This window comes from Pholcus phalangioides, unplaced genomic scaffold (genome assembly GCF_987345545.1).
Source record: "Pholcus phalangioides strain wild (caught in Gottingen) unplaced genomic scaffold, Ppha-v1.0 ptg000003l_1, whole genome shotgun sequence".
Classification (NCBI taxonomy): domain Eukaryota; kingdom Metazoa; phylum Arthropoda; class Arachnida; order Araneae; family Pholcidae; genus Pholcus; species Pholcus phalangioides.
The window spans coordinates 34,822,967-34,843,914 of NW_028301596.1; the positions used below are offsets into that span (position 1 = coordinate 34,822,967).

At 38.0% G+C, this 20,948-nt stretch overlaps 1 long non-coding RNA gene across 1 annotated transcript; it reads left to right on the top strand.

The window, feature by feature from the left end:
• The first annotated feature begins 13,190 nt into the window (after window positions 1-13,190).
• On the top strand, window positions 13,191-16,439 carry LOC149088452 (uncharacterized). Its single transcript, XR_016194551.1, has 2 exons — window positions 13,191-13,300; window positions 13,952-16,439. It is a non-coding gene; the product is annotated as an uncharacterized LOC149088452 (long non-coding RNA).
• Window positions 16,440-20,948: the final 4,509 nt, after the last annotated feature.

The following is a 20,948-nucleotide window of genomic DNA, read 5'->3' on the forward strand; positions in this document are numbered from 1 at the left end:
CTTTTGATAATACACTACAAATGGTATATATATATATATATATATATATATATATATATACAAATATATATATGCGTAAATTTAGTACATGCTCTCTTTGCCCCCCCCCCCCCTCGGAAAAAGTTTAAATGACGGGCCTGGGGGCAGTGCCGTCTTAAGAGCATCATGGGCCCCCGGGCCAAATGATATTTCTGAAGCGGTACGTGGCGATATATTGGCCCTTATGTGGCGAATTCTCGGAAATTTCAACCACATTTCATTTTTGTGAGGCCCCCGGGCCGCGCCCGGGTGGGCCCATGCGTTAAGACGGCACTGCCTGGGGGTGGTCCTGATTTTAAGGATCTATAAAAAAATGCTTTTGAAAAGTTATGTCACACTTTTCTTTTTAACGATGAATGATCAATTTTAAATAACATTTCATTTTTTTTCGGTAATTAACACGCGTAATATGTAATTAAACGTGCACTTTTCGAGGATAAAACAGTATTGCAGCGCCATCTTTTGAATTGTAAGCAAACTAACAATATAATTCATATATCACCAAAGAGTTTTCTCCCGTGTTTTTGTAAAAAAGAGCTCTAAATTTCGGTTTTTTTCTGATATATTTTTTAATTTCCAATAAGGTTCACTCTCAGTGTATTTATTCTATAATATATTTTCTTCTGTTTTTATAGATATAAATATGGATAACCATATCCTAAAATGCGATAATATAAAAATGTTTCAAATGCTTTTTAATAGATGGCAGCACCAAACAGTTTTGAAACCGGGCTAACTCGGGTAGCATTTCTAACCGTCCTCCTTTTTGATGTTATTTCAAAGCGTCCTCCTACGTTTCGGAAAATTCGCCTTTTTGTCCTCTTTTTCAGGTTTTCGGAATTACTTTTCATTTTTTTTCTAGGGAAATTTTTCTTTCCCGCACTTTGAAACATATTCATTGATATTGATATGAGTGGTTTTTTTCCCACGCATTCACCAATAGCCGCCGAAACTCCTAGAATTTTTTCTGTTTCTGCTTTTTTTAGCGGTTTTGTTTCAGAGTTAGAAAAATTATTGTTGTGGCTGGTTTTATTGGTCGGAATAGTGACGCCATCTATTGAGAAGATTAGAATAAGTGACGTCACTTGGGGTGCTTTTGCAGGCGTCCTTTCTCAGTTTTCGAATCTGCAAACCCTAAACTAGGATTACAAGATTCAAAACTCAGAAAGGAGGACGTCCGTGCACACATCATTAAGGACTTCACTTATCCGGAATTCCACAATAGATGGCGCCATTTTTCCGATCAATATATATAAAGCCGGCCACAAAAATAATTGCTAAAAAAACAGAAACAAAAATTCTAGGAATTTTGGTGTCTATTGGTAAATGCGTGGGAAAAAGCCACTCATATCAATATCAATGAAGAAATATATGTTTCAGTGTGCAGAAAAGAAAAATTTCCCCCAGAAAAAATGAAAAATAATTCCGGAAACCTGGAAAACAGGACAAAAAGGCGAATTTTCCGAAACGTAGGAGGACGCTTTAAATGATATCAAAAAGGAGGATGGTTGGTAAACCTACTCTAGAACTCAAGGCCTATGCCTGGGGTTACCATCCATCTTCGTCTTTGATGTCATTCCAATCGTCCTCCTACATTTCAGAAAATTCACCTTCTTTTGTTCTCCTTTCTCAGGTTTCCGGAATTACGTTTAATTTTTTCTGGGGAAAAATTTTCCCCCTCCACTTTGAAACATATATATTCTTCATTTATATGAGTGTTTTGTGCTTTTCTCCCAAACGCATTCGCCAATAGCCGTCGAAATTCGCAGGATTTTTTCTGCTTCTGTTTTTTTTTAGCGGTCCTGTTTTAGAGTTGGGAAAAATTATTGGTGTATCTGGTTTTTTTTTTATTAAGTGAAGTGGTGGCGCCATCTATATCGGGAAAACCTGGATAAGTGACGTCGCTAAGGGTGTGTGTGATGACGTCCTCCTTTCTCAATATTCGGATCTAGAACCCCTAGAACTCTTTAGGGTTACCCGATCCGAATAAGACGACTTCATGTACTATATCATATTATCGTGTATTAAGGAGTTCTAGTTCTAGGTAACCCTACTACGACAGCCTATTCCTAGAGAAAGCGAGGAATGCTGCTGTTAATGCCATCTAGTGGTGCAATGTTCAGTTCGCTTCGAAACATCTTAGTTTCTCTATTTCGCTGATAGATGACAGCAATAAAGACCAGTTTCAGTACAGCAGAGTCTACATCAAAGCGTATTAAAGACGACGTAATTATTATTGATACGCTTTGGTCTACATAATCTGAGGTTAAAAACAAGACAGAGTCGCCCTTAGGAAAAGGTGCTGGGATTATCTCCGTTAATCATCATTTTTTCCGGGCTCCTTAGGTGCTGGGACATGGGCGGAGATACGGGGGGCGTCCCCCCCATGGCCCCCACATCCTGAAGCAGGGCCCCTAGGCTGGGATCTCTTACGGGGCCCCCCGACCAGACTTTCACGGGGCTCCCCTTTATGATGGATTTATAGCGTGAAAAAACAAAAAAATGATTAAAATCCTCCCGGGTCCCAGGGCTGGAGCCTTTGCAGCCCACCTCTTGTGGGGGTCATGTCCCCTCCCCCCCCCCCCAGTGTCAAAGGTGGAATCGACTGATCTAATGTATATATGTATATATGAATTGTCATCATCATCAACTTGCCCCCCCTAGCAATAATGCAATAATGACCGTGCCTTCCCCCCCCCCCAGACTTCCAAGTGTAACTCCGCCTAATTATCTCCGGGATTATCTCCGTTAATTTATTTTATTTATTCTGGACTTTCGTAGGTACTGGGATTATCTCTGTTGATTATTTTCCCCATTTTTTATTCATCGATTCTGAATTTGTATTAGTTCTCACACAATTTCTTTTATTAGGTCAATATTTTTTACATGGACATTTTTCAGCATTCCTTTATAATGTATGAATTTTTCGATGTTCGATTCCCTTCCTTCCCCAGAATATATAAAATCGGTGGCTAAGGGGCCCCGCTATTAATTTCGCGACGGGCCCCCGCATCTGATAAGGGCGGCTCTGACTGAAAATTCGGATTTTCCGAGGGGGGGGGGGGACCAATAGGAACCAACCTTCAGGGTTTTGAGTGCACCTCTTTCCATTTATTTTACGAAACATTATTGTTTTATGATAACTTGAGAAAATAGGTTTATCACTGGGGCGGTTGGTAATTGTTCTAACTCAGGGGCAGTGCCGTCTTAACGCATGGGGGAGCGGAGGCATGGGTCTGAAGTGAAAAAAGGGGCCTCTCAAAAATGAGATCTAGTTGAAATTTTCGAGAATTTGCCAGGTAGGACCTCGAAAATTCACTTGACCCGGCAGGGGGGCGTGATGCTCTTAAGACGTCCCTGGCGATGGGGTGGCCAACAGCTGACCCGTGAGGTGATTTTGCTTGGCCCGCAAATAGGTAAAATTACTGTGCATTAAACTGATTTTCTAATTATTTAAGCAAACATTTGCAGCATCAGACCTGATTAACGTATATCTCTCTCTCTATACTACTTACATTCATTATTTCTACTGACGATAGTAATTCAGTAAAAAAACCAGAAATCCTGGTTTTCTAACTTATCAGCAACGACGTTTCATTTTCAGGTCATAAAAATCCGAGCCCTAGTAATTAACTATGATCAAATCCCACTGCTTTTTCGTACACACGTAAAAAATGTTCCGTACACACTCTTAAAGTTTGATATGGATATTTTTATCCCACTTCTTTCCTCCACCTCGTTGTGCAAGTTGCTGTATGTGTAGCTGAATGCATATTTGGTGTCCTGCTCACCATGCCCCCCCCCCTCCCAAATCCTGAAGCAGGGTCATCAGGCTGGACTTTCATGGGCCTCGCTTCATTGTGAATTTATAATGAGAAAAAAAAATGATGAGAATCGTTTTCGCCATAAGGCTGGAGCCCAGTCAGGCCCACCCTTCAAGGGTGATGCTACACTATTCAGTGACGAAATTTTTTCGAAGTAGATGACAACACACAATGGCACCTCGAAATTGCAATCGACTAGGCTACGCAGACCCTAGCAATGCCGCTATGTTGGTCGAGTGGTCATAGTGACGGACTCGCATCGCAAACTCCGAGGTTCGAACACCACAATGGTGGTTGGCTATAAAGTTGAGGAGCGAATTCGACTTGATCTTCTGCGTTCAAAAGTCTCGCTACAGTGAGCAACAGGACCATAAACGGTACAAATATTATGCACTGAAAATCAGACACAACACTAGATACGCACTCAGATTGTTAGGTACACACACACTTACACTTCCGGCACAACTCACTAGGTAGTAAATTGCCCATAGATGGCGATAGACCTGAGTACTGCTCGGTTTAAAAGAAAGGCCCTAATAATTCCAAAAAGCAAAAATGTGTCATATTGAATGGTCGGGTTCTCATTGTGCCATTGGACGGGGGGGCCCAGACACGATGTTTTTTTGTGTCGGAAACATACTGCCTATACAGAGTAGACTTCACTTACCAACAGAATTACCCCCCCCCCCCCAATTCACTAAATTACAAGGCTCATTAGTCTGAGAGTTCCATTCCGAAGTAATGGACCAGTCATGTTAGGAATGATGATCACCAGTGATGACTTGCACTCTACAACCCCCACAATTTTTTCCCCAGTTTGATAGGCACAAGCTATATCCATGCACTTCAACCATTTCTACAAACTTGCAGACCTGTAAAATTGAATGAAAATTGTGAGGACCGGCATGAATAGGAAAAATAATTGGCGAACCCATCGAAAAGATTATAATAATGGGAGGAAAATTTTTTCCCAACCTTCTGGCTTATATTTCATACTCTATTATTATCACGCATGCGAGAAACATCGTTCAGCTGGGACCACTACCACCACCTATCAAATAAAAACCAAACTATTTATTACAATACTTTAAGTAAAACTATTTTGCTGGTTTTTTAAACTGGTTTACAGTAGGAAAATGAATGTATGGAATATAATTTAATATTTACATTTTCTTGCTGCTCACTCTACGAATTTTACGTACCAACGTCGCCTCGTTGGGCGTTTTGCCTGTTGTGGGCCTTTGCGTGTGTATTTGTATTTGTATAATACCAGTAACTATGTTTTTCTGTTTGCTTTAGAATTGCAGTAATTACGTTTTGTAGGCCAAATACAAACATAGTTGAACTTGAAAATAATGGGCAATATAATATCTTTTGCATCAGATGACATACTACGATGTGAATTTTCTTTTATATTTTTTGGGTTCCAGTGTAACAATAATATACATTTTTATTATACATACGGAAAAAAAAAACAGTGAGGCATTGGGACACCCCCGATGTCATCTATAAAATAAAAGCAGAAAATAATTTGTTATTCTGCTATTAAATAATTTAGCTTCAACTAAAAATTGTGTCCAGTTTTCAAACTGTTTTCCGGATAAAAATGAACTTACAGTTTAACCCCGTTATAGAGCCAACCCCGTTTAGCACCACAAATTTTCAGTGAACAAATCTTCCATGCAGGAATTATAATGTAAAAAACCCGTTTTAGCGTCAACTCGTTATAACGCCAATTATCGCTTGGATGCATACAAACTCAATGTGTCATTTTCCAAAGAGAATTTTGCTCAACATTTTCTCTCTCCCAATTTCATTTTATTTTTTTTTTTTCCGAAAGGAGTTGTGGGATTGATCCTTCTCATTCTCCACTGTTAATATCGGTCAGTATAACAATAGTTTATAGCAAATGACAAAACAAATAAAGAAGGTCAGGGAGTCTTTTAGAAAGCACATTGAATACTTGAACGTGTGTAGGGACCAAAACAACCTACTTATTCAAAGAGAAACGGATTTATTGCTAAGGGAAAGTGTGCAATGGACGTACGACATCAGTTTGTTCAAGGTTGCCAAGAAAAATTTTTAACAGTGCATGTTTTCACTCGCTGGCGCTTCTCAGAAATGCTATTCCGACCATGATCCGATCGATGTATCACCAAACTCGTTATAATCGCCAAAATTCTTTATGACGGATGGTGGTGTTACAACGGGATTCGACGGTATATTATTGTATCATGCCAGTATGAAGTTAATGTACCATAATACCGGTTATGCTATTGTGCTTGCTGCAGAATTTCGGTAAATTATTTTTCGTGTGCTTAACATGGATATGGTTGGAAAAAAGGGAAATGGGATATTTTGCGGTAGGCAACCGACAACGGTGAACATTTTCTATTTTTATGTTTTATAGATGGCAGCAGGTGTTCCACTGTAACATATTCACACACACACACACAAAACAAATTGCCTATTTATTTCATTTTTTTCAACCACTTGTGTGTGTGTGTGTATTTGTGGACCGGTGAAATAATTTGCCGACCATCGGAAATGGAGAGATAATTTGCCATGAGAATACAAAATATAAGAAAAAATTCTTCGCGCATTCTCACGAGTAAAGCTCTCTATAAAAAACAGTTTTTATTTAATAAATCAAGTTTCTTTCTTGTCTACCAAGTTTGTGGTAGTCATACATACGCTGCTTCCCAAAAATAAATTATATTCGTCAGGCGTTGTTTCTGTGATATAAAGCGCTGAATTACCTCCCATTTGACACGGCTAAAGATTTTTTTTTTTCACATAAATACTGCATAAATTTCAAAAGCATCCTTTTCACTCCGCAACAACTCGGCCCCAAAATCACATAATTTAAGAATTTGGTGAAATGTTTGACAGAATACATAATCGCACACCAAAACTCCGGCCATACCGTTTCACTCAATTTACTGCCGTTAACCGTGTTGGGTTGGGTTGGAAATGAATGTGCCATCTATCGGTGGTCGCCTCGTTAGGGAAAATATCTTATCCATATTCCTGGGACTTAATGGCAACCTTCACGATGAGGGGGGGGGGGGCGTGGGGAGCTATTGCCTACAACCTCCCCCCCCCCACCAGCGTCAAAGGAGGAGTCGACTGATCTAATGTATTATATGTATATATGACTTATCATCCCATCGTGCCCTCCCCTTCCAATAATGACTGTGCCATCCCCATACTTCCAAGTCTATCTCCGCCTATGACCTTACTACCACGCCACTCGGACGATAAAATGTTTCATAGACCTGCACCGGTTCACTGACCATGAAGGAGCAAAAGGCAAAGGCATTGAGGACCCTACAGCGAATGTGGAATGCAGCGGGACCGCAGTGGGGCCTCAAAAGAAAATTCCGAAGGATTCTCTACAGCCAAGTTGCGATTAAGATAACAACAGATGGAGCAGCCGCATGGGGTTTATGACGGTTAGAACGCAGCGCATGCTGAATTCTGCACAAAGCGAATTTCTCCTGTGCACGAATAGATGTTACCACGTGACGTCTACCATGGCAATGCATGTGTTGGCTGGTACTCCTCCGTTGGCCTTGCTCACGCAATTCCTTGCAAAATCAGTCAGACTCATTAGGCTGGGGAAAAAAACATCGCATTCGCATGAATACATCTTGACTTAACCAATTATGAGAGAAATGTGATAAGGTGGACCCCACACCCTGTCAGTGAGCCCATCGATGCCCAGATAACAACTGATGAGCAACTTGTGGACCCCAAAGAGAAAGCAGTTAACATAGACGGCTCCCAAACAGGGGACGGCAAGGCAGCGGCCCTGATATGGCTGATTGATGGAATCACTAGCAATCAATGGGCCACGAGGCTGCAGGATGGTTGACAGTGTCTTCCAAGCAAAGCTCTGGGCCCTCAAAATGACTATGGAGCAAGCCATGAACACAGAGGACAGAGTAAGGATCTACGCGGACAGCAGAGCTAGCCTGGAAGCGATAAGAGACCCGCTCACACGATACCACAATGCCAGACAGATCCGCAACTGCCTGACCACCAACAGAAATGTCAGCATGCACTGGGTGCGAGGTCATTCAGGTATCCATGGCAACGAGTTGGCGGATAAGCTTGCCAAGAAAACCACTAAATCTGATCAGAGCACGAGATCAATTAAGCTTCTCCCTTCTCATTCCAAAAAGCTTCTCAAAAGCCACTTATTACAAATGTGGCAGGAGGACTGGGACGACCCCGAACACCCAGGAAGACTAATTCATGATATTCCGCCTCGAGTTGGATGGAGGGCAGTGGGATGGTCACGAGAGAAATCCATTTTCTTTACGGGTCATGGACCATTCCCCAGCTACCTCGAGATGTTTAAAATATCCAACAACGACACAACGACAAATACATATGCGCAGAAGTCGCCACACCACTCCACTATGCCACCAGCTGCCCTTACACAAAAGACTTCCATCTAATCAAGTCAAGGCAACAGCTAGTGAAGGAGTGGTTTAGGAGGATGAACAGGCTCGAGAATGAATCAAGAATACTGTAGAATCTAATGCGCTACCTTGAAAAAGAGGGCATCGAGAAACTGCACAGGAGAAGGATAGATATAGGCCACCAGACGACTAGACCTCAGCAGCCTACGAAAAGATCAAACAGACTGGCAGCACAGGCGGCAACACGGCACATAGAACAACAAGGGAGCGACCACGTCTCGGCCTCAGAGAACCCTCCGGGACAAACTGTGACCTGGACTTTGAATGATGTGCATAAATACAGTCAGTTTACAGAGCTCTCGTATCTTTGCATCGTATCTTTATGTATATCATGTACATATTTTCTTTGTTTTGCTTTGTAAATATTTTTCATATACAATAAAAAAACCCGCATCAGCCCCCCTCCCCCGAAAGGCAGTAAATTGTCCTTAGACAATTTGCCGAGGCTATTGTCATTGATCATTTTTGTCGCACCACGGTCATTTTCCGCACACGAGGGTTAATTAGACCGGGACCTACATTTTATTGCCGATTCCGAACACAAGCTTGTTTTATACTCATCGAAGGGTTTGGTGCGCTAACCCCTCGATGGGGGACTCCCTTCGGTAGCAATTTTTTCCTGCGGTCATGTCACCGTTTTTGTTGTATACCCCTGTGTCAGAAAATTTTTCTGACAAGGACGAGCCGAGTATCGAACTCGCGACACCTCTAAACATCCTTTGGCACTTTAGGCGAGCATCTTATCGAAATAGACTACCAGGCTCCCGGGTCTATTGTCGGCGAATTGAATTGGTCCTGACCAGCGGTTGAAGAACACCGTACTATATCGCGTTTGGGAGAATCCTGTTTCGGGACTTGATGTTCGCACAAAATCACTCAAGAGACACACACATCGAGTGTATTTATAGTACATCAAAATAAACTTAAGCGCTATCCATAACCATAAATGTCTTATAGATAAACCATTTGCTTCCAATGTCCGATTTCTATACTCCCGTGACCTTGTTTGGTCATTAATCCAGTTTGCTAACGATTCCGGCAACAACGTAACACCCACTTTAAACAACGAGCACGTATACGCCTCTGTTTCCAAATGAGAGATTTCACAGTCAAGAAAATTGTCATTTATTTTCGCATTCGTTTCCTCAATATAATTTCTTTTCGGTGCAAGGGTGGAGTCTGTTGTTCACCTTGATGATAATGCATAACATTATCTTTGTTATCACTCTTCATGTGTTCATCGAAGTGCATCCCTCACTACTCACTTTTTTATGTATATATATCACATAATTGCTGACCGTTACTACGAGGTGACGCTCTTCAGCGGCTTGTTATAGCCGTGAAAGACGTATTTATCGATCTATCTAAACATGTGTTTCCGAATTTTTATGCAGTGCTGAAAGAAATGACCTACAGTTTATAAGAAACTGGATTACCAAAGTTCAGCGGTAGTGTTTTCTCAAGACGTCCGTCTAGTAGTACCCATCATTGAGTGAGAATTCGGATTTATGTGGACTGTGCCGTGGAAATTTATCTCCCTTTATGAAAGAGAAAAGTATTTTTAGGCACTTTACACCAGAGAGTATATGCTTATCAATCCATTGGGTCACTGATCGTGGTGGAGTTCTTGACATTTGCAGGTAAGAATAAATAATAAATGAAATTCTGTCTCATTTGGCCTTTATTTTCACTAAAATGGCATTAAATGTCATTAACTTAAAATTATTTTTACTCAGTGTACGTCGGTATGTCCCAATGTCTCCTGTAGGAGACAACACTTTTCTCGAAGTAAAAACTTGAAATATTGTTTCTAATGTTTTTCAGATACTTCTCGATGTGTTTAAAACCATTTCCATAAAATTTAATTGAATTAAATATTGAAAAATATCCTGGGAGCTGAGGTGGTTAATATTATCATACGCTAATCCCTTTAAGCGGTTTTTAAAATTTTCCTGATCCGCATTATAACTTCATCATTGGAAATAAAAGCGTGTTTAAGAACCCGAGATATTTCGTGGTGATCGAAATAAAGCAGATCAAGCTTGACGTGATATCTCGGGATTGCCGCTGTAAGGGTTAATATAATAATTAAACACACCATAATATATCAAATCTTGTAGAGTGAAATAGAATTAGGTTATTTGATATAGTTACTCGTAGTACTGAAGAGAAGTCTGTTATTTTTCATATGCCCGATTTGGGCATCGAAAAAAATACATGCCTGGTCAAAATTTTAACGTGCCCCGGGCATGTCGGGCAATAGATTTGTTCCAGCCCTGAATAGCGCCATCGATGATTTATCTCATTTGTTCAGTCAGGGTTTCACTGTTAATGGTCAGACAGTTAATAATCGATTCTAAAGATTAAAGGGCGGTTGAAATTATTCCTGAGCTGGACACCAGTGCCTGTCGAAAAGATAATAATAATGAATTACGGTTACACTTTATGTGTAGTATTAGATAATCCACATGAATTCTTCGAATATCGTATTTATTTATTTTTAAAAATCACATAAATTGTAGAAAATCGTAATACAGTAAAACCTCTCGCAACGGTCACCTCCGAACAACGGCCACATTTTTTTTTTTTGAATCGCATCCTATTGGATTAACATTAAGGTTAATCTCCGAACAACGATTTTCGAACAACGGCTACTTTTGGAAATTAAAATGAAAGAAAAATCATATATGTGCATTATAACATAAGAAAAATATCCCTAAAGATTTGCTTTGAAGGAGTTTTTCAAGGAAAAAATAAAACAATAGAAATAACCATGGGGTCTTTCCTACGTCAGTGGTTTCCAAAATATGGTCCGTGTAACCCGGAGGTTCCTCCAGTAGGTGCTAACGGGTGCACTATAGACGCGTTTCGGAAAGAACAAAGCAGAATTTAGGGTTCGAATTCGGTAAGTGGCTATGTCACAGACCAGAGAGTCCTTGATTTCCACGCTGTTTGACTAAGGGTGCTCGGGTAAGCACTAATTGAAAATACTGACTGCCCTAGATAACAACAAAAAATAGCTGATTGCATGGGAAGATGAATCTGGTTTGAAAAATGCATGTTCCAAGGATTACGGCGCAGCTGTACGCATTTTTCTTCAGGAAATTTTGGAATGAAATTATATATAGCAATGGAAAAAAAAATCTATATGCATAAATAAAATTACATGTTCCGTCTGCTCCATTCACCATCGCCGATCCAAAACTGCTGAAGCTATAATATGAAATTTAATTTATTTATATACTATATAAATTTGAAATTTGGTCAGTTTGGTAGATTTTGTGTGTGGTCGTTTTATTTCATAATGTAAAAAAGACTCACTAAGATAGAATATTTTTCAAAATTAAACCCCTGAAGGGGTCCTAAGGAAGAATTCCTGAATTACCATATCCCGCGAGTGAAGCTGCCGGTAACAGCTAGTCACAAATGAAGTTCTTCGTGAAAACTTCACGTATCTTTGATGCCATATAAATGTCACGTGCGCTCCAAAAAGAGAGCTCCTTCTAATTAATTATGGCATAAGTTGTTATAATTCTACAAGCAATCAAAAAATTCAATATATGTTTCAGAAATGCTGAACCTCTTAACAACGGTAACCTCGGGATAACGCCCACTTTTTGCTTGGTCCCGTTAGTGGCCGTTAAGGGGGGATTTTGCAGTAATAATTTTATGATAATAATTTTTCGCGTTAGATGCTGATTAGTCTCAGAATTGACCATTTTGAACAGCAATCCTCTTCAAAACAAATCAAAATTCTCGATACTATAACTTGGGTATAATTGAAGGGGAAAAAAAGCATTAAGGATAATACATTATATTATAATTATTAAAGTAATAGTGCGAAATGCTTGATGTACTGACAGAGGTTCACCATTTGCTATTATGGTGATTCATATTATCATAAGAAGCCATTAATGGAATGATGAGCTTGAAAATGCCTGTAAAGTAACATGCACGAGGATATAGTGCATGAATAATCTTTATTTGCCCCACCCATTACCAATATGAAAAAAATGGAATCCATCTTGAGCTTGATTAGGATAATATTTAAATTAGGAGAGAAATAAATGGATTGTGAAGAAGGAATTTTTCCGTCTTGAGACTTCGTTTTTCATAGAAAAGAAAAGTGACCGGACGATGATGATGTTGATAAAGGAATTTCGTATTCATCGCATGTCCGTCACCGAAGGTCGACTGCTTCAGAACCGATTTCGAACCCCGAGGTTATTAATCACAAGCGTAAAACACATTTATTAAAGACTTTTTAGAACTAGTTTAGGAGTGTCTTGTACGGGTCAGACATCTTTGTCTTTCTTCTGTATCATCTTCTTCCATGGACTTTGGGGAAGAAAAGTTTATGGAATTTAATTTCAGTGTTTAAGGATTTGAAAAAAAAATTCAGATGATTTTATTTGAAGATATTTTTTTTTTGTATTCAGAAAGAATTATAATATTAAATTTTATATAACCATCCTTCTAGTTCAAGCCCTTTCATATATAAGCCAGAGGTTCTTAACCTAAGTGCAGGGCCGCAACTAGACACTTGGTCAGCCGGGGCAAGCACTTATTTCGGTGCCACCTCTTATAATGTTGAAGGATAGGTTAAAGGATGAAATTTGCGCCCCCTCTGGTCCGGCGCACCAGACCAATACCTTCTAGAGAGAAGGCCTTCGCCCGAGATATTTTCGATGCTGTGACGTCACCACACTCCGGCTTAAACGAGAAAGAGAATTTCTTCTTCTCGGCATTCTCCCCCGATCCACGCTCTGCTTCTCCCAAGAAATCGCCATTAACGAAGGCACGTGGTCGTCGATTATATATTTTTTTTATAGAAATATGTCTGACCCAAAAGTATCTGTATTTTATTTTCCGAAATGTGAAGATCTGAAGAAGAAGTGGTTGAATTCCATCCAAAGAAAGGACTTCGTACCGAATGATCGCAGTAGTGTAAGTGCTCATTTCGTAAACATTATATTGTTTTATTCTTTAAGAAAAATTAAAGAAAAAAACAACGGAATGCAAAAAAATCAACTCCGATATTAAGAAGAGATGGGACAAATAGTGATTCGGCGGAATAACCGAGTACCAAATATTCAGATAATGTTTTGGCCAGATAGCAAATATTTCGTGGCCGAATATTAATTTCCTTAAAATTCATCACAATTGTAAATGAAATTAGTGTTTTTAATTAAGAAATGAAATTATTGGTAATTTTAAATATTGAATTTTAAGTATGGAATTTTTTTATTTCAATAGATATTGTAAAACTGGTAATTGGGAGATATTGCCATGATACTGACAAAATTTGACAATGATACATCATAGTACATTAATATTACCAAATGATTTTTGTTTTTAATTAATTACAATTTCATATCCAATCAAGGAAATGTAAATCATTATTTACTCCTAACTAGTAATGCACCATATAATTTATGAACTAGTATTTAACTAGTTATAATAATAGTATATTATATATAATTTAGCAGCAGATTATTTGTCCCATCTCTTATGGAGAACAAGTAATGGTCAGAGACTAAATTAATTTCATGTTATTACCAATAGCCATCAGTCTGATTATGCTTATTTTATGTCTAGGTATGTGAACTGCATTTTCTGGCCATGGATTTGTTAACAGAATCTTCAGCTTTTGACAGAAACAGTGGTAATACTTTAACAGCTCCGTTGATAATTAAGAGAAGAAAGAACGCTGTGCCGTGACTCTTCGAAGGATATCCATCAACTTCTATGACACTTCCTATTAAACGAAGGTTATCTCCAAACTACAAAAAACACTGAAAGAATGAACGCTTAAAAACGGCCCTTGAGGAAAGTGTGACTGATGCAGCAACATTTTCTCAGCAGAGACAAATCAGCAGTATGGAAGATCTACAGTGATGTGTTGAAACATTTGGTCTTGACAATTTTTATGAAGTGTCGAATCAGTGAAAAATTTTGTGTTTATCATTTGGATATACAACCATACCCACAGATTTCGCATTCAGTGGTTGTAAGTAATCTTAATGTTTCTGTTTATCTAAAAAGTATTGCATTGAAAAGAATTACAAAATTTACCCTCCCATATAAGTTCACAAATTTCAATGACTTAATTGATATATTAGACACACTTAAAAGTATGAATCCTATGTGTGAGGAAAAAATTCCTCTAAAATAGATTTCTTCAATGATGCTCTGTCTTCTTTGAAGACTGGTGAAAATGAATTACTGATAAATTTTATAGAGGAACAAATTAAGATTAGTCGTTGTGCAAAAAACAACTTTAAATACTCTAATGACATCATATATTTGCTACTCTGTTACATTCAATTTCGCCACAAGTGTACAAATTTATAAGATCTAGCAATAAAATAATACTGCCTCATCCATCAACTTTGAGGAAAATTAGTCAGCGACTACCAGTTTCACCAACCGAGGAGGTGAGTCAAAATTTCTTGATGTACATAAAAGTCAGAGCAAAATATATTTCTGATGCAGATAAAGTTATTTTTCTTGTTGACGAAATTTACATAAAACCTTATTTTGATTATAAGGGAGGTTCTGTTGTTGGCATGGCCTTCAACACAGAAGAAGCTGCGAAGAGTGCTTTTGTGTTTATAGTTTCCAGCCTAATGTCCCCTTTTAAAGAAGTTGTGCATATTTTACCTGTGTTCAAGATAAATCACGTATTGTTACGTAATGTTATCTTAAGTTATTTTAGGTTTAGAAAATATTGGTTTCACAATTATTGGTGTTGTCACTGATAACAATGCTATCAATAGAAAAGCAATGAGCTTGTTCACAAAGCCACATAAGAATTTATATATGTATCCCCAGCCTCGGTGTCCATCGAGACCACTATTTTTTGTTATAGTGTGTATTTGTTAAAAAATATCAGAAATAACTGGTTGAATCAAAGAAATGATGGCAAGTGCTATTTTTACCTGAACTTTGATGTTTCAGTTGACAATTTTTGTACAGCATCTTTTGCATCAGTGAAACAACTGTATGACAGACTCTGCAAATGTTGTCTCATATGCAAGAGGGCTAACATGAAAATCTCAGACCTTTTAATTTAGAGAGACAAACATCAAACTTGTACTCAGTCTTCAATTAGTTTGTTTGCGAGGCTTTAAATATATTGGGTCCAGACAGAAATATCCCTCATTTTACTGATACTGCTGAATTTATCAAAGTAATCACAGTAATCAGATAATCATAGTAATAATCATATCATAAATAGTAATAAATGATATATAATAATCAGAGTAAGCATAGAGAAGTTCTTGTAAACACAGCTTTTACCACCTTGGAAGAGTTTGAAATTTTAGGAAATGTATATGAATGTTGTAGTTGTCACAGGGAAGCTGATATTGCTCAAAAATTTTTTATGGATTTCATCTAATATTTTACTCAAAAATCTGTGTATGAATAAAAATGATTTGGTGACAAAGAAAAAAGGGAAAATTAGGAATGAAAAATGTGCAAAGAGGAAACTTGATTGTTTTGATCAAGTTCGGTAAATGTATAAGTAATGGGCCACTTAACATTTAATTAATTAGCTCCGAAACTTGAAATAATATTTACTCAATTACTTTTCAATATCAGTCAAACATTTATCCATCATTATCAGCTCAAAATTTCAAATTCACCTTTAAATTCATTTTTTATTTTTAAATCTTTGAAATAAGTGTCTCATTACTGGTACATTTTACACCTCCCTTTTTTTTTTAAAAAAAGTTATACATAAATGATGGTGGTTATGATTTTAGTCGTTCACAGAAAATTGCCATCAAGTTCTGAATATATATATATTGCTCACATGCTTTCATGAAAAAACTTAGATACTCTTTCCACTCTGAGCATTTAAGTACTGAAAAAGAAATGTGTTTATGTGTGATGGTTATGTGTTATGTGTGAAGATGGAAGTTTCATAATCATACGAAATTTGGTTAAAGGGGTTTGTCGTGTCAACTCCTGTAGTTGTTAGTTATGTTCTATATAATGACGTTGTGACTGAGAAACTGAAAAATGATGTTGAATTCATGTTTAATGCAAATGTTCAATTAAAGATTGTTTTTCAATTCTAGCAAGTTTTATTTCTTGTGTAATTCCATGTGTGTAGTGAAAAACATTGGATAGAATTTTTTCTCCCCAGCCTAAATAAAATATGAACCTGATGATATTTATAATCTTGAACATAGATCACACTTTGCTTCATAACAAACCTCAAAATTAATCTACGTATTCTTGGTTTGTTTTTTTTCTGGCTTATTTCTAAAGAATCTTCGAATAAAAATGAATGTTTAAGAGAAGTTATAAATAATAAAACAATTTTATGCAAAGAAGAAACTGGTGACATATATTGAAGAAAAAAACTATTTTTGAAATGGATTTTTACTACTTGAATGTTATGAATTTGTGTACGAATGAGAATCATACAATCTATATCTAATCCATAGTTTTCATTGAAATTTTCTGGAAGGAGCAAAGCATATTTGTTCATTCGTTCTTTTTTCTTCCTTTCAATAAAATACACATTACGTGAAAAGTTTGTATATACTGTATATATTTTTTAAATGACAAAATATATAGTGAATATTGCATATGTCTATCTTAATGAAAAATAAAGGATATTTTACATATACTTGAATTTTGGTATTCAATGGATATTTTTTTGGTTAAAATCAACAGAAATGAAATTCCGAAAAATTCTCTTGGGGAAATTTTGATGTCAAATGGTAATTCAAATATTGTCAAGTTTTCGTAAAAACTCTGGCTCTAATTGATACTTGAAAATAATGTTGAATTATAAGTATAAACTCGTCCATTCGAGTGCTAAATTCTTAGGTAATTCAACCTTTTTTTTATAAGAAAAAAATATCTATTACAGCGGGGTGGGTCAAAAAAATATATATATAACGGCGCTACAGTGTGTGGTGCTGCTGGAAAACGATCTTACAGGGAAGACGATTCTAGGACGGAATTCGATGACGTCACGAATCTCGGGGTCAGGCCTTCTGCTCTAGAAGGTATTGACCAGACCCACCTGCTCCCCCCCCCCCACCAGTTGCGAATCGGTCGTTCAAATCCACTTACACAATCAATCCTGCCTTAAATAATTTTGTCGCGCCACTGGTTTTAGGGGCATCTAAATATTCTCGGCGGCCTGGGCTGAGATCCAAACAAGGCTTCCAGCTAAATCTGATTGACCATTTCCTCGACCAAAACTGAAGAATTTACCTGACTTTCCTTGACCAAAACTCGAAAGAAATATAATTCAAAATCTTAAACTTTTCCAAATGTTTTTCGAGTTGAGTTTTTTTTTTCGATTTGTAGAAATTCCCCTGATTTTTACCGAATATAGTGAAACTTCGATATAACGATACGCTGTGAATCAAGAAAAAATATCGTTGCAGAGGGGTTTTCGCGTTTTATTGAGAGGTAGCATCGTCAGGCGCCACCAATTTTATGCTGTTGTTGGCATCTCTTTTGAATTGGCGTTGTTAGTACCACCATGAAATGCATTTACAAGTACTTATTTGAAACAAAAAAATTCTAATTAATAAGTTGATTAATAAAATCCAGTTGATTGTTTCACTCTGTAAAGTTGTCCATAGCACAACGCTACTGTGTACTACACAGGAGAATAGCTTCACGGTAATTTCCTGTGTTGTACACAGTAGTGTTTAAACCCTTTAAGCGGCAATGACGAGATATCTCGCCTCCATAAAAGCCTCTTCCTTCAGCACTGACGAGCCTAGATATTTCTTAAAGTTGATTTTCTCTATGGAAAGCTTTTCCCTATATCCCTTAGTTTGCACCTGCTGAAAGTCGGAAGAAAGACTACTTCATTAAAAAAGATATGTAATTTTTAATGGGGTTATATTGGATTTCTGATTGCCACTTCGAGAGTTAATACTTGGAGGACAGATATTACAAAATACCAAAGTTATTAAACACCTTCGAAAGAACAAAAACGGGTGAGGAATTTTAAAATACACTGCTGGCCACCGTAAATGCAACACCCTGAAGGAAGCATGCAAATAATATGAAATTTACAACATGCATTAGCGGAGGTGAGATATGCAAATGATTAGAATTTCAGCGCAGACGCATATCACGCGCGCCTGTGGCGCCACTTCAAAGCGCTATTTAAGGCTTGGAGATTTCGACGATTTGAAGTACGGCAATTGTGTTTTTCTTGTAGTTTTTTCAAAAAAACGATCAATTATGCCTCGTAGAAAACAGCGATCATCTTTTGATCAAGTATCCGAGTTCGACAGAGGAAGGATAGTAGCCTACCGAGATTGTGGATTATCTTTCAGGGAAATCGGTAGTCGTGTTGGACGAAACCAAACAACTGTAATGCGGATATGTGATCGTTGGATGCAGGAGGGTACGACGGACCGACGTGTTCGATCGCATCCACCTCAGTGCACCACTTCACGTGATGACAGGCGAATTGTGCGTATGGCAGTGACGGATCGCTCAGCCACATCACGAACCATAGCACAGCACATTCAGTGTGTACCGCATCATCCAGTGTCTGCGCGTACCATTCGACGCCGTTTACAGCAGAGTGGTCTGTCCGCAAGACGTCCATTGCTTCGTCTACCCTTGACGCAGAACCACAGACGTCTCCGCCGCCAATGGTGCGATGAAAGAAGGATGTGGACGGCACAATGGAATGAAATTGTCTTTACTGACGAGGCACTCTTCTGTCTGCAACACCACGATGGTCGGATTCGAGTCTGGAGACACCGTGGAGAGAGGATGCTGAACAGCTGCGTTATGCACCGCCACACTGGTCCTGCACCGGGTATTATGGTATGGGATATCACTCTCGCACTCCTCTAGTACGCATTGCCGGTACTTTAAAAAGTCAGCGCTACATCTTCGAGCTGTTGGAGCCAGTTGTCTTTCCTTACCTTCAGGGCTTGCCCACAGCCATATTTCAACAGGATAATGCGCGACCACACGTGGCACGCATCGTCCAAAGGTTCTTCGTCAATCGCCAGATTGAATTGCTTCCCTGGCCAGCTCGCTCTCCGGATCTTTCGCCGATAGAAAACATGTGGTCCATGGTTGCTCAACGATTGACCCAGATTACATCCCCAGCTGCCACACCAGATCAACTTTGGCAACGCGTGGAAGCTGCTTGGTCTGCTGTACCCCAAGAACACATCCAAAGTCTCTTTGAATCAATGCCGAGGCGTGTGGCAGCGGTGATCTCCAACAATGGCGGCTACTCTGGCTACTGATTTTGGCAGGAACCACACTTCACAGAAGTCTATAAATTTAATCACTTGATGCTTGGTCAACATGTTATCTACAAAATAAATATTGTTGCGATATCTCTTGTCTTTCTTGGTGTTGCAATTTGTGTGGCCAGCAGTGTATATTGAAGGTGATTTTGAGTGAAATGTGAAAAAAAAAATTTGTAGCAGTTTCGAAATGCCTTCACAAAATAACGTTATATAGAGATTTATCGTAGTGCAGGATATCGTTGTATCGAGAGGAGTTTAATATTTGAAAATAAGCAATTCCAAACAAAATTCGAAAAATATCGTTGTAGAGGAGAGTTTGTCATGATATAGAGTATCGTAGTAACGATGTTTTAATTTATTTGCATATTTCGAAACTATTACTTTTTCGAAACATTTCTATATTTACATGACTTTTGCCAAATATTTTACATTTTCCCTGACTTTCTTCTCTGAAAATTTGTAATTGATGAGAATTTTGTATTGATGGAAAAACTTGTAGTAATATGAGAATTTGAAATTAACGAAAGAAATAATTCTAAAAGAAAAATAATGTCAGAATCAACAAAAAACTTAGAATTTATGAAAGAAATAATTTTAGAATTAGTGAACGATTTCAATAATTTGGGGATTCTGTTTTGTTCGGCCCTAGGCTCAGCAACACTCCCTATATATAAGTGCATCTCAACACCCCCATATATATATATATAACATCTATCTATAGGAGGTGTTGGCTCAAAATCTGCTGGTTTACCTTTTAAGGCGACACCAACTGGTTTCACAAATTTTGAAAACAAAGTAGATCTTATTGCTGATTTTTGAACGCAGCTAAAACAATATAGCGTATTATTCACACGCGAAAATTTCATTCACCAATAATGAAATCTTAAGGAATGGAAAGTGTTACGCTTTCGTGAAGCGTCTTCCATCCAAAAAAATTTTAACAATTTTTTTTTCTGTTCGAAAGAAAAAAACTCCCCCTTCGCGAGAATAACTTTTCCGTAACCAGCATTCAAATATACCGATTCCCTCAATTTTTATGAATTTGTAAACTATTTACGAATTCATTGGATATCCCGTGTAATCCGCACTAAGAGGTTCCGATATTTTTTAACGTTTAATCCGCAGATTTAAGCAGGAAAAAAAAGGCAATATATTGACATATAATGTTCTAAAAACATTCTACGAAAAATCACATCTTTATACATTGATGGTAATGAGCTTCATTGGAAGAGCGATTGATGGGAAAGGAACGAGGCCTTTAATTACTAAGGATTTAATTAACGTGTCAATTAATTTTTTTTTTCCAGCTTCAAACAATCTATTTTTTT